The following is a 15,418-nucleotide window of genomic DNA, read 5'->3' as shown; positions in this document are numbered from 1 at the left end:
ACTGTGGGTCCCACCAGAGGGGAAGTCCCCCGAACTACTAGGTGGACCAGCAGAGACTACGGGGATTGTTCTCCTCCTTTTCCCCATGCTGGCCAGTGATGAGGTTAGCTGAGTGAACAGCAGGTTTGAGCCCTAGCAAAAGTGGCCAAACTGAGGGCTGCCATGAATCTCTGAGGCAAGCAAATCTGCCAATGAGCTCAGGACCCACCAAGGCAGAGGAGGAACTTTGTCACACTATTTACACCAGATCTGAATCTGGCCCAGCATTATGCTGCATTACAGCTGGAAGAGTCTTGGAATCAGTCCTCGAAGGGGGCACGTCACAGGAATAGCTTTCTTCTAGTGCTGAACAAGGGACTTTGTAAGAATCAAGCCAAGTGGTAGGAGCCCTGCTGCTCTATCTCATTGTAAAGCTTCTGCCTAGACCCTTCCCCAGCCTCTGGACTTTCTGCTCTGAAGTTAAAGAAACAGTCCACACATCCTCACTGAGGACAATCCCTAAGCCAGGGAGAGCTAATTATTTTTTGTCAAGGTCCAAATTTCTTGGTCAAAGGTATAGTCAAGGTCCAGCCCCCAGAGAAAATAATAATAAAACCCCCTCAAAGATAAGGATGGTAAGTAAATTAAGAGATTTTGGGGTCCGTTCAAAAGTGGACCCTGGTGGTCCAGATTTGGCCCACAGTCCGGCTATTGACTACCCCTGCTTAAGCTCAGGACTAGAGGAGATGGACAGGGACAGAGCCAAAGGGGATGTCTCACACTGCACCCCTTGGAACTAGACTTAGAAGTATATGAGGAAGCTGCTCCTTGGAGGAGCTGTACCTTAGCACTCTGCGTGGCTGCCTGATTCACACTCTGCATTTGCCTCTCAGCTGCATGAGCTCAGGACTTCCCTGCTGAGCATCCCTCCTCCTGTACCATTAACCCCTTCTGTGCACATGTAGCCAATTCACAGCATGGGACATGAGTGGGACTTGTCCATAGGCCCTTCAGCACCAAAAGCCCAGACTTCTCGAGCCCATGGAGTTACTCCCTGAGCCAGTAGCAGTAGTAGACTGTTCTCTGTTATATGGATTAGCCATTAGAGGGAGACAACACGCACTACGCAAATGTGTTACTCTGGCACAAAGTGGCCAGACTGCAGCCACAATGGTGTCAGGCAGCCTAATAAAATTTCAAACACATGGTGCTCAGGGACCTTGCAGGCAAGCCAGGGAATGGGAGTAGGCAAATGTATGTGGTGTATGGGCTAAAATGGAAATGCACAAGAAGGGTCAGGCCTTCAGCTGGTGCCAGTTTGATCTGGCCTCTGCTCTTGGTACTTTGTCTCTGTAGGGTTTGTGTGTTTTATTTTTCACCAGACTTATTAAAGATACTGCTCGAACTCTCTAGCCACATGCACCTGCTACAGCAGTACCCAGAGATATGAGGATACGTCTTCCTTGGGAGATCATGGACAACACAGGCAGAGGGAAGGCAATGGATCGTTCAGCATGTACTCCCCTTGCAAACCACAGTCCCGGGTCAGCGTGTACATCCATAGGACCAGCCGCGCTCAGTACCGAAGGGGTGCGAGACAGAACTTCCGCCATGACGCACAGCTCAGATTTAGATTTTAATAGCTTGGAACGGCAGTGGTGCCTGTGGGAGTAAAGCCAGGCACACATGCAAGTACAGGCTTCCTGCTGCTGAAAGCCCCAGCAGACTGCTCCTCCCTTGTGCCGCTCCAGCACCAGACTGCCTTCCAGCAATGGAGAGGGGAGGGGATTCATGTCCCATAAACTCCGCTGCATTGTAGCCCAAGAGCAAAAGGAGGAAGGGTGCATGCTCCACATTCAGAACTGGGCGAGGTCAGGCCTCCCTAAGCAGGCACTGCTAGCGTGTGGTCCTGCTGTCATCAATGGAGACTTTGCCACTGACTTCAGTGGGAGCAGCCCAGCCCTGTCCAGTCAGCCTGGACCTCACCCCAGAGCTACCTCCCTGCTAGCCAATCATTGGTTTGAGATCTCAGTTCTATGCCACTGAACATGCTAGTCCCTTCCCAGGCCCAGGGAGGAAGGACTGCCCTTTTACCCCAAGGGAAGGCTACCACTTCACAGAGAGAGCATGGAGGAGTAGGATGGACCAGATCAGATTCACACCAGCTGAGGATCTGCCCCCCCTCAGTGCATTTCCATTTTGCCTCCCACCTAAAGCCCCCGAACTGATCCATGTGGTGTTTGTTGCTAATTCTGTCTGTAAATTGCAGGACAATAATGTTACCTGATTTTGCACAGGCTCCCAGATCACTTGGTCCACCGCTTAAAAACTGTTGCTTCTGGGATGGAACATGCCATCTTTAAGTGCTGCTGCATTAGACCCCAGAGATGGCCGCATCTCAGTCCTGGGATGTCAATCAGTAATGAATGACGTATCCATTCACTCAGCCGTCATTTGTCAAGTCACAGTGAAAGGTTACAGAGAAGCTTGGAAGGGTCTCTATCATGATATTTCCCGTCCTAAAATAAACAGGGAAGAAAACAAGCCTCCCAGTTGCAGATAGATGCTGGGCAGATTTGTAACCCCAACGGTACACCTTTTCCTCTTGCTGACAAAGCCCTGGGTCTAGCCTCCCTTGTAAAAGTCAAATCAGCAGGAAAATGCCATGCATGTCTTTTTTGCAGAGAACCTTCTGAAATTAACTTGCAGAACACATTTTAAGTGCAAGGTGGGAGTGGGCGGCTCAGAAGCCTTTACCAGAGAAAAACAGGAGACTTACAGCGATAGGAGAAACTATTTTGGAAACCAAGACTTCCCCCGTGCCCTGACACACACACTTCCTGCAGAATAATGAATGGTGTCCCCTACAGTTTGGAGTCTGAGTCCTTCAACAGCAAGCCAAACCAAGCTCCCAAATAATGCGCTATGCAAACACAGCAGGGCACCCGCTACTTCTCCAGTTCTTTTACTCCAAATTTAACAGACAACAGCAGCTAAGAGCAGCAGGAGAGCCACAGGGACACTTCCCTTTCCTACCATAGGAACAGCCAATCTCCTTTAAAGAGAGGACCTGCTGGCAAGCCGCCCTGCTTAAGATCCTATGGTAAGTAAGTAGCTAAATGGGCCTATTAGATGGTTTGGTGGCTAGGGCTCCAGACTGGGACCCAAGAGAACTTGGGTCTGCTTTCAGCTGTGCTATTTACTCACAGCTCAGCTTTGTCCAAATTGTTGTGCCTCAGTTTCCCAGTCTGCACAATACAGAGGGCGATGCTTAGGCCACCTTTGTGTGGGGCTTTGCGCTCCACAGGTGAAGAGTGTGACGCAAACATTGCTATTCACAGCAAACCCATCTCCCCGGAAACCAGGCAGAATCCCAAGAACAAAACAGATCGAAGTTGACGATGCTGTTTGCTAGTCTGCCAACTACCACGCTCAGGATTCCCCTGTCAAAGCTGACAACGAAGCAGATGCACCAAAATCCGAAGAAAAAGTTCCTTCCTCTGCTTTAGGCTTTGGAGTTCTCATCAGCGACAGGGAGAGATCCGCAGGACGTCAGCCCGAGCAGGTTCTCCTCTCTGGGAAGCTCTGACTAGGTTTAGAAATGACCATCCTGGGTCCTGGGCACCCCAAGAGCAGCCAAACCTTCCATCTCTTCCCCTGGTGACAAAGCCTGTTAGACCTCACGTGCTCATGTGGTTGCACATCATATTGCAAGGGGCGTTTCCTCAACTGATCTCGGGGGGATCTGAGCACCCATCCCCCCTCCCCCACCCCCGCCCACCCTGGCAACGACTCAGCATGGACTCAACACAAGCTGCAGGCACTTTGCAATGTCCAGACCAGGCCCCTAATCAGCCCAGTACCCATGCAACACACATGCAGTGACGGCGCTTGGACACTAGCTGTCATAAAGGTAAAATGAAGATGTTCACCTGGGCCCTGCAAAGCAATAAGCCTCCTGCACAGCACGAAGCGAACAGCAGAGCGACTGGCCCCGGGACTGTGCAGGAAGTGTCATCCGCCGGCCCGGAACAGCCAGGTGATTACAGGGGTGCGATGAGACCATGACAGACTCAGGCCATGGCTAAAAACACACATCCTGTCTTTTCACAGTTCCCTAGGTGGACCTGGGGAAAGGCCCAGCCATGCTGTCCGAAGCAGGCACAGCTCTCGCTGAAGTCAGGGGAACATTCGCCTGCGTGTAGAATGCATGATAAGGGCCTAACATGGGCCTGACTGTAGCAATCTAGGAGGATCCTCAAGTTTACTCAGAGACTGTAAAATGAGCAGGGACCATCAAGGCCATTTAGTCTGACCTCCTGTGTAACACAGACCAGAGAACGCCCCCATGCAGGTATTCGTGGTCCTTCCGCTGTGAGCTCTTTGCAGCAGGGACCCTCTGTGTTTGTGCAGGACCTAGCACATTGGGGCCCTGATCCATGACTGGGGCTCTTAGGCACTAGGTAATATTACTGCTACTAATAGGGATTGAACTGAAGGGGGTGGGGAGGGAAGATGATTCCATGTATGACTATCATCACTGCCCCCTACCAAGGCAATGCTGGACACAAGCAAGTGAAGGAACTGCCCTAAGCTGCCGCAGGGACTGGGTGGTACGTGGTGGAGTTAAGTCCTGCTAATGAGATAGATGCAATATCTCCTGGGCCTGACTGACCTTGCTAGGAGCAACCCATCACTTGCCCTCTGTCTGTCCAGTAAGGAAGAAAAATCTGCAGAAATAGAAACAGCAGGAGAAGAGGGAAGAGCTGGGGTGTGAGAGCAGCCTGGGATGCATCAGCACCTGTTCCAGGTACTCACCTGGTTCAGCGGCTGAGAAGGAAGGCAGGATTGGTCCATGCTACCAGCTCAGCGGGATTTGAGAGCGAGATGGGGGAGCGGGGTATGTGTGCGCGCGAGGGAAAGATCACAATAACTAGAGCAGGTTACAGTCTCTTGCCGCTTTTTTCTTTCCTTCTTTCCTGCCGTCCCTGCTAAATCCCTGCCCTCAGCATGCCATCTAAGGCCTCCTGTGCCTTCCTCAGGAAACTGAGATAATTAAATTCCAATACTGGGAAAGCCGACACTCAGCAGACCTGACAGACCCCAGCCTCCTTCTCCAGAAAGAGTCATTCATCATTTGCAGAAGAGTGTGAATTTAACCCCCACTCTGCTGTGGCGTCAGCTGGCTGGGAGGCTGTTATCAAGGCAGGTGTTTGCCCTGGTACTTCTCATGGGAGAGGCTGAATTTAATGACGGTGCTGTAAAAATGTCTGGCCATCTCTGAGCATCCCCATTTGCTTGTGCAAAGCCCCAGTCTGCAAAGGGGAGTGATGCTGTGCTTTTATAAAGCATCTTCCATCCAAGGGTCCCAAAGCACTGGGAAAGGTGGGATCCTTGGAAGTGAACAGTGGGGCACGCAAGTGCAGAGAGCTTAGGAGGCTGGCCCAAGGTCACACAGTGAGTCCCTGACACAGAGCTGAGATTCCCGGCTTGCAATCCACAGCCCTTTCTAGCCGACCTCACACACCTTTGCAAGAGGGCTTTAAGGTCTACAGTGGTAAGTGCTACTGTCTATTACTCAGGCTGTTCCAAAGTGCTTTACAGACACAGATTTTGGCTGCAATCATGCTGTCAAACACAGCAGCTACAGGACCCCGGGATTCTATTTTCGGCCCTTAAGGGGCACCAAACCATATTGAGCCTACTCCCCACTTCTGGGGGACCTTAGTTGTGCAGGTGAGAGCCTAAGGGCATGTCTACACTGCAGTAAAAGCCCCAGGGCTGGCCAACTCAATCTTGCTGGGCTCAGACTGCAGGGCTACAAAATTGCAGTGTAGACATTCGGGCTTGGGAGGAGTAGGAGGGAGGGGGAAGAGCTGTTTTCTTCCTTGCTCCACACAGGGTTGTGTGTGCTCCCAGCTGATGATGTGCTGGGACTCTGCACTACAAGGTACTTATTTATCCAGCATTCAAACAGTTTAAAGATGGGACAAATTAACCTGTGTTTGTGTTGTCCTGGCAAAGACAAAAGGAAAAAATGTTGTCTCTACCCCATGTAGGAGCCTATGGTACTGGAACTGAATTCTGCCAAGTACAGAATATATCGGGTACAAGTTGGACATGAGCCCACATGCTGCTCCAAAATTAGATCCAACTCTGATCTGCCCCTAAAATACAGGGAAGTTTAGATCTTGTGTTCCAGTTTGGGCACCATCTTTAGTCTCAGAGAGAAGAAAAGCAGCTAGCTGGTCCTCAGACACTTGAGACAAGTCTAATCAACATGACAGCAGAACAGTTCTTGGGAAAGCCATCTCTCTCCCCCCTTTTCCTCTCTCTTTCAAGTGCTGGATCTCAGTGCTGGATCCCATGCTTGCTTGGGCCAAGGCTCAGTACCTCACCACCGCTCAGTGACATGCTAACTGCTTGTGGGACAACAGAGGCCAGTGAGAAAAAGCCTTTCACAAGTTACATTTGCTGAATGGAAAGTTTTTGGAACTTCTACAGAAATTCCACTCACAACAGCTCTCCAGCAAGAAGTCAAGCGACAACACTCTCACCCAGCAAAACACCATGTTAGAGCATCACCACCATCCAAAGAGGCTTCCATGGGAGGGAGAGATAGCTCAGTGGTTTGAGCATTAGCCTGCTAAACCCAGAGTTGTGAGCTCAATGCTTGAGGGGACCATTTAGGGATCTGGGGCAAAAATTGGGGCTTGGTCCTGCTTTGAGCAGGGGGTTGGACTAGATGACCTCCTGAGGTCCCTTCCAACCCTGACATTCTATGATGTTTCCAGTGCCTTTGGAAAGCTGCCCTGGATAGTCCTGACACAGGTATTGCATGTTCCAGTCTGCAGGGGAGAGGCTATTTTGCTGCTCTGCCTATGGTGGTGATGCTATGAGACCTTACAAGTGCCACCAGGCTTCCAGGAAGACAGTTAGAGAGGTGGATTGCAGCCACTTGAACATGTACAAATGTACAGGTCCTTTTACAGGGATAGCTGCTCCTGGGCATAGTGGCTACATATTGGGCAGATCCAGCTAGTGAAGCGGGTTAATGCACTGGCCTGTGTTTGCTGGGGTCTAGCGCTCAAATGAACTTACAAGTGCAAGTGAGTTAATTGGGTTGCAGCCTATTTATCCATGTAAATGACTCTCTCACACAATTACTCACCCTCTGCCCAGTGTGCGATTGCTGATCTTTGCCCAGTGCTGCAGTGTCATGGCATCACAGGGTCCAGTAGACCACCATCCCCCTCCCGTTCTTCTGTGTATTTATTATGAGAAGCTGTTTCCCCTCCAGTGCGTTTACAGTCCATCCCAGGTGGGAAAGGCCGGAAGCTAGTTGGGACACGCAGCGTGAAAAAGGAACCTGACAGAAGTCAAATCACTTCCAAAAAGCTCTTTGGTGTTTATTTCTCAAATCTGAATTTCAGACACACTGTTAACCTCCTCCTCAGCCCCCCTCCAGGGGATTATAACAAGGCCCCACTGTTAGTTAGCATAAATAACGAGGTGTTATGTAGCTGGGATACAGGATGCAACAACTTTCTACCACAGATAACGGAGCCTTACAGAGATGGGAAGCTGGGTTTTCAAAAGCACGTTAGCAGGCGCCCAGACTACAGGCTTCCAGGAACACAGGTAGTAGATCAAGTTCCACAATCAGAGGGATCTGCTGCCACCTGGCTATCCTTTGTGGTCACTTCATGGGGCTTGAACATGCAGACAGAGCTTTGCACTGTCCTCTTCCTGCACCGGCAGCACAGGGAGTTGGAAGGCCTCAGTGGGCTGCAGACCCTGCCAGATGACCCACGAGAGTATGCAGGGAGACGCTATTAGTATCCCAGGCTCTATTAACCCTGGGAAAGACCAATACACTGCCATTGAGAGACACGGGGCCCCCGCCTTGCCCTCCCAGCGAAATAAAGACCAATGTGGAGGTGGACAGCACAGCTCTTAGCTGGGCTGGCTTAGGACATACCTGCTGCATGCACTGTTTGGGTCAGGTGCCCCCTCCTGCACCTCTCATACTGGGGCAGTGGTTTGTGGGACAGGGGCTGCAGATTGGGTAGAAGGAGACTCTTCAGCTTCAAACCCCCTTGCCCCAAGCACGGCATAGACCTGCTCTCCTTTCATGTGCTACCAGTGACACCCACCTTTACACCTCTCTCACCTCACATGAATACCCCACCTCCACAGGGAGGCACTGTGGCCTACTGAATAGTGCTGGACTGGGACTCAGGAGACCGGGAGTCTATTTCTGGCTCAGCCACTGGCCCGCTAGTGTCCTTGGGCAAGTCCCTGCCCCTCTCAGTGCCGCAGTTTCCCTATCAGTAAAATGGGCATGTACCTATTGGGTTCCAGGAAGTGAGTGGGCAGAGGCCCGCCCACTGCTGAAGGACCCCCCTGCAGCCTAAGGGGAGGATCTACAGGACCTGGAAACTAAATGAGTCCGGGGGACAACTAATGAAATAACAGGGACAGGAGTGCAGTCAAAGGGTCAAAAGAAGGGAGCCTGACAGGGACACTGAGGTAAAATGGGCATGTAGTGGTGCAGTTGCCCCACTCCATGAGAAAAAGGGCTGGAACAGGCCAGAAAGGCTTCACAGACCAGCAGCCTATCAGCAAAGGCCTGAGGAGAGCCAATCAGGGCAAAGGAAGAGGCAGCCAATCAGGGCCAGGCTGGGCCCTATATAAAGGCTGCCTAGTAAAGGTGAGGGCAGTCTCTCCTTGACTAGCAAGGGAGGAGGACTGGCTCTTGAGGTAAGGAGGTAGCACCTTGGGGAGAGCTCTGGCCCAGTTACCTCCCAGGCTGCGGCCCCTGCTAAAAGTGTCAAGGTGCCCGTGGCCCAGGGAAGATAGGTGGACAAGAGGGGAGTGAAGGAGGGTAGAGAGAGGCTGCTGCTAGAGGGTCCCTAGGTCAGGACCCAGAGTAGCAGGTGGACCTGGATCCCTCCCTTACCCAGCACCTGGCCATAGAGGAGTGTGGCCGAGACAGACTGCAACTTGCCTGGAGGTGAGGGGCTAGACTTTGGGGTTGTGGTTGGCCACTGAGGCAGGTGCAAGCCAAAGGACTGTAATTACCCTTCTCTCCTCCCTCCCCCTGGAAGGGGGAAAGAATGGAGTAGTGGGTGCTGCTAGAGGGCAATGTCCTGAAGCAGAACCAATGAGCAGGGAGCAAGGCTGTTCCCAAATCAGCAGAGCAGACAATAGGTGAGACACCATGTGCAGAGCGTGCTCTGCAGCTGATGAGCTAATTCCTGGAGCAACCAACAGGAGGTGCCAGCGGTGGTGAGTCATGACCCCGTTACAGGGCATAATGCCACCCTCCTCCTTTGTAGAGTGCTTTGCTATCTACTGCTGCAGTGTGCTAGATGAGCACTAGGTATTGTTTTGTGCTGTGTGTATGGGATGACCTTCCAACTTCTCCTCTGTGCTCCTTCACTCTTACCTCATTCCAGTTACTTCTAAAACCACCCTCCCACAGCACCCCCTCCCAAACGGCATACTTTTGGCTGTACAGAAGCACCAGCATACATAGATGTCCCTTAACAGGACATACACACAGACTAAGCTATTAAGAGGCATTTTCAAAACTCTGCTGACCTAATGCTGCTCCTTACAAAGGTCAATGGGAGGTTGGGAGCTACACCACCACAGCAGCTTTCAAAACCCCACCCTAGGTTTGTTTCAAACCATCAAGACTATTGTACAGCTCTGAGGAACCACGTAATCCTGCAATCAGCATCCTTCCTTGTCCACCCTCCTTGTTATGTAGAATCATAGAATATCAGGGTTGGAAGGGACCTCAGGAGATCATCTAGTCCAAGCCCCTGCTCAAAGCAGAACCAAGCCCCAACTAAATTATCCCAGCCAGGGCTTTGTCAAGCCTGACCTTAAACTTCTAAGGAAGGAGATTCCACCACCTCCCTAGGTAACGCATTCCAGTGTTTCACCACCCTCCTAGTGGAAAAAGTTTTTTCCTAATATCCAACCTAAATCTCCCCCACTGCAACTTGAGACCATTACTCCTTGTTCTGTCATCTGCTACCACTGAGAACAGTCTAGAGCCATCCTCTTTGGAACCCCCTTTCAGGTAGTTGAAAGCAGCTATCAAATCCCCCCTCATTCTTCTCTTCCATAGACTAAACATCCCCAGTTCCCTCAGCCTCTCCTCATAACTTGTGTTCCAGTCCCCTAATCATTTTTGTTGCCCTCCGCTGGCGTCGTTCCAATTTTTCCACATCCTTCTTGTAGTGTGGGCCCAAAACTGGACACAGTACTCCAGATGAGGCCTCACCAATGTCTAATAAAGGGGAACGATTACGTCCCTCGATCTGCTGGCAATGCCCCTATGTATACATCCCAAAATGCATTTGGCCTTCTTGGCAACAAGGGCACGCTGTTGACTCATATCCAGCTTCTCATCCACTGTAACCCCCAGGTCCTTTTCTGCAGAACTGCTGCTGAGCCATTCGGTCCCTAGTCTGTAGCGGTGCATTGGATTCTTCTGTCCTAAGTGCAGAAGCCAGATGTCCAGAATCCCAGTCCACTGGACCATGCCACCTCTCGTAGGCATTGGCCTGAAGCGCCTAGTATGCTTACAGTCATGATAAAATAACGAGTTTCAGTTCCTGAGGTTGGAAGGGTACGTTGCTAAGATGCAAGACAACATCCAAACCAAGATGGTGTCCAAAAATCTGCCTTGATATTCACTTAACAGAATGTGTATTGGCTGATCAATGTAGCAGTCAAAGCATGGTCCTTAAACGGAGGGTGGGGAGGGACAGCTGCTCGAGAAGCCTAACGCTTTTGATAACTGAGCCACTGGCCAGGGGAGGGGACTCCTGACTGCCTGGGAAACCAGAGTAATAAATACAAGGAGCTCCAGGCACTCCATCTATTCTCAGTCATTGATTAGGGGAACAGATTGGCACAGGGGAAGGGGGAATAAACCACAAAGGCCTGCCATTTCCTTGGGCTGGAAACCAGACAGCTCTGCACAGTAGTGGATGGGGAAAAACTCAACAGGCTAGGCCTGAATGGCGCCTGTAGCCCAATCCTTGGATGCCAATATCTAAACTGTATTCTTAAAGTTATTCACCTAAATTTGGGTTATTGCTGATTATGTACTCTGTGTACCATATGACTTAAAAACAAACTTTATTTGTGGATAATCTAAGCACTATACCCAGATGTACAGACACACTCTTCTCAACCTGTGTATTATAGAATTTTAACATTAGACTCCTGGGTTCTGTTCCTAGTTAGTCCATTCAGACTGGGCAAGCTAAGGACTGGTCTACACATGTAGTGTTTTGCACCAGTGTAGCTCAGCAGATTTAGTTTCACTGATGCAAGCCCCTGACACAGATGTGCATAAACCAGTTTAAAAGTCACACTGAAGCTGGTGATTTACCATGTAAGCTACATCAGGACAGGAGCAGGTCTGTGTTAGGGGTTCACATGCGACTAACCAGATTGAATTCAAATCACTCGAGTTCTGGTGCCAGTTTTCAAATACAGACAAAGCTTGGACATGCTGGGCCTGAGTCACTATTGTCCTTCACCTCGTGCAGCATTAAACACCAGTGCAAGGGCATATAAACCACTACTAATCAGCTTTAGTAGCATGAGGTGCAGCATTCTGGAGAATCAGGGCCAATGTCTCTACAACATCTGCAAACTGGCAGGAGTGGTTTCCCACCCCACAGCTCCTTGAGAATATCTACTTACACTAGACTGCCCTTGACATGAATTAAAACCACTGGGATTATTGCCCCCACACAACATTGAGGCAACTGGCCAGGAAGGAGAAGCAATCAGTCTAGCAGTGTTAGGACTGTGGGACCACAAGCATCACACCACTTGGAAACTTCAGACTGTCTCCCTTAGTCCACATGTTTAGCCACCTGGCAGTGTACCCTCTCAAGGCACATATGTGGGCACTGCTATTGTCTATGAGATGGAACGTCAGATCCGCTCCAGTGTTTGAGACCGATTTGAGCTCTAGGGTGGGATTTTCACAAATGTTCAGTGTTGGTTCAACTTTGCTTTCATTGACGAACACTTCAAAATCCTGTTCCTAGTGGCTGGAGCGAGTAAGTGTTCTAATATGTAATTACATGGAAATTCTCCAGTATGTCAAATAGTAAATGACCTGAATATCTAAAGCTGAAAATCAAATCTCTACTCCACAAATTGTTAACTTAACACCCCTTCCTCCCCCAGGATCTGGGCATGTAGGTGACTGTAGAGCATCACCGCTTCACTCTACACATAAAGGTGGCCAGTAACCACACGGGAAACATTTCCTGACACATGTAATTCCTCAAATCACCATTAAAACCAGGTGAAAGGATGTTTGCTGTGTGGTAACCAGAGCAGTGTATGGAAAAGAAACTATTCAAAATTTACAAGGGAAAATATTGGTGTGAAAATACTACAGTCAAATCTTTGACTCATAAGGGGATAAACACTTGGAGCATCCCCAGAGTTTGACCTGTCTTGAGAATGTCACTTCAGTGAGGAAGATCCTTCAGATTTTAAAGTATTTTGAATTCCCTTTTAAGAACCCACAACACTATTTAAGTAGGACCTACAAGGCCCAGTATTTTGTTATTGTGCCAAGTCAGCTGAGGAGATACAAGTTCCCTAACAAATCTCATTCCTCAACTTATATTGCAGATGATGCTGGTGAATATATAGGGCCAGATACTCTGCTGGCGAAATGTCACGCCTATTTATCCCAGATAATCATCTGGCCCATAACTGCTTGCTCCTTGTAAGGGTCTGCAGGTTATCAACTGCACAGAGAACATACAGGAATACTTCCACCACCACGGACGCACAATCGTTAGAGTGCTGCAACACGCCACAACAATTTAGAGCTAAAAGCGAGGAAGAATTCAGTAGGCAAGGGAAATGGCAGCATTAGGGAGATAGGATGTAATTAGCCATGTTAAGGTTTGGGTATGGGATGGACACACAAAAAGCAGGTCAGCTTCACCTCTGTTGAAAGTCACACAGAAGAAGCAGCAGCAATATTTTGCCTAATGAAAAGAACTGACAAAGGTCAACAATGAAAGAATTTCCTTCTTACATTTAGAAGGGTGTCTTGCAGAGAATAAGGAAGGCAGAACATGTAATATAGGCGCTATTGACCTGCCTACTTCTGTCAAGGAGGAGTGACTAAAACCCCCATAAGGAACATCACATCATAATGGTTATTAGCCTCGTTAAGAGAATAAGCCCGTTAAACGAACACCTCTAGTCGGCATGAACATCTATATGATCTACGCTGAGCGCCTCTCTCAAGTGGATGTGCGCTAATGAAGGAAACCTATTAAAGGCCCCAAATGAGCATGCATCATGGCTGGGTAATATGTTCAACAGATCCCTGCTGGATTGCAAATTGAAAGGCTTTTAAATGTTTGTAAGGCTCACGCTGATGCTCCACAGTAGAGTTAAAAAATCATAACTTCAGATAGAATGGCTGTTCAAAAAAAAAAAAAAAAAAAGGCCACATAAACAGATTTTGCTTAGTCCACAAGCAGGAGTTGCACAGAGCAACTTTTCCTCCTGAAGCAGTCATCCTTGCTGGCTGGTGGCCCTGTCAAATCCTACCCAGAGACCAAAGCCACCAGAGAAGTCACGCCTTTGGGGATACATACCTAACACTAGAATGCCCTGATCTTGCAAAGACTTGTTGTGTGTTAACTTAAACATGTGCCTGACCAGTCCCTGGGCCACACACTCAATTAGGGAGAGTTGGTGCTGAAGTCATCACCAGGTAAGGATCGGGCCCAGTGACTTAAATGGTACTACTCATGGGGCATAAAGTTAAGCACCTGATCGCAATCTGAAGAATCAGGGCCTGAGGCTGCTTCTAGATTAATTTACTAGAGAATGACTGGATGGCATGGCCTGGCCACACTGTCTCCCAGCTCCACTCACCTCTAGAATCTCTCAGAACATATCTTGGTCCATTGCCGTGAGGAGTACTTTGCCAGCCATACATGCACAGCTCAGCTGTCTCTGCACCTTTAGGCATCAATCAGCTTAATCATCATAAAAAAGGAGGTCTTACAATTCTGGCCTGTCCTTTCACTAAGGAAACTTGCCACTAAACCCATAAATAAGCAGATCACATTTAAGTATGTAATTAATGGCACACAGTACAAGGTTGCACATGCAAATTTAACTATTTGATTGCTTAACTGTGCAACCTGCTTTTGAAGTTTTTAAATGGCATTTCTTAGGGTTAATAGAAAAACTCTTATCTGGATCTACAAGGCTAGACAAGACCAAGAAATCTAAGGCCTCTGCCTTATTCATTGTGCACAGAACAACTCTCTTATAAAGATAGGTTTATACTAGTGTAGATGGTGGATTCTCTGTAACAATCTTTAAATCATGATTTGAGGACTTCAGTAACTCAGCCAGAGGTTATGGGTCTATTACTGCAGTGAGGGGGGGTGAGGTTCTGTGGCCTGCAATGCACAGGAGGTCAGACTAGATGATCATGATGGTCCCTTCTGGCTTTAAAGTCTATGGGATTGTTTCCCTTACAAGGGCCATGATTCAAGTGGTCAAAATAACAAACAGTGCAGAGAAGGCAGATCAGGCTCTTCTATTGATCCTCTCCCATAACACAAGAGTAACAGCCATTTTGGTGCAAGGCTGGTTATAATAAAATTTGATTAAAACAGAAATTTGTAAAGTTATGAGTGACTCTATTAAAACCCTCTTGGGGTTTTTCAAACACTTAGGCAACCCTTGCTGTTCCTAGCTCTCCAACTATAGTATTAGCTTTGTATACCCAGCAAACATTCCTACAAAATAATAAAGAAGGATGCCCATCAGAGCCCCAGTGAAGAAATACATGGTCTTGCAGGGATGAAAACCTGCAACCAGCTCACTTACCGGTTCCCAGAGGAGCTCTCTGCTACTGGGAGATCAATTCTAACCCAGACACCGCAGCTTTCTTCTGCCCAGGAGCTTATTAAATCATTATTGAAGAACTCATCCCTCCTATTTCCAATAAGAAGAAATGACTGTCTTAGAGGATTTCACACTGTAGCTGACACATGCATACAAGAGCAGGATGGCTCTTCCCTTCTAACTGACATGGAATCTCTGTTCCAGACCAAGTTTTCCATTAATAACGTACTTATTTTCTTAGTAAGACCCACCTGCTCCTAGTCAATATACACAGAACCCTCCCACCAGCTGGGGCCATGTCTAATCAGTGAACTAAATGTGCAAGGGTTTTCCCATACAACTTATTTACTCTGCTAAGTAGGTCTAGAGTGATTAAAACTGATTTTAAAAATAAATCAGTTTCTTTAAATTTAAATCAGCTTTTTAAATACATTTTATTTTTTAAAATCTGTTTAAAATTAAATTTTAAACTAGCAATGTATGTTGAGGCCTAAAC

The 15,418-nt window shown here is 48.5% G+C and overlaps 1 long non-coding RNA gene across 1 annotated transcript in view; it reads right to left on the bottom strand.

Moving 5' to 3' along the window:
- Positions 1 to 15,006, bottom strand: part of LOC144273671 (uncharacterized) — a 28,812-nt gene extending 13,806 nt beyond the window's left edge. The window contains exons 1-2 of the long non-coding RNA XR_013347779.1: positions 14,905 to 15,006; positions 2,263 to 2,498 (exon numbers count right to left, since the gene is read on the bottom strand). This is a non-coding gene — a long non-coding RNA (uncharacterized LOC144273671). The remainder of the gene's footprint in view (positions 1 to 2,262; positions 2,499 to 14,904) is intronic.
- Between the last annotated feature and the right edge of the window lie 412 nt (positions 15,007 to 15,418).

Source organism: Eretmochelys imbricata, chromosome 13, assembly GCF_965152235.1.
Source record: "Eretmochelys imbricata isolate rEreImb1 chromosome 13, rEreImb1.hap1, whole genome shotgun sequence".
Lineage (NCBI taxonomy): Eukaryota > Metazoa > Chordata > Testudines > Cheloniidae > Eretmochelys > Eretmochelys imbricata.
Note: the sequence above shows the minus strand (reverse complement) of the source record. Positions and strands in the feature narration are given on the sequence as shown.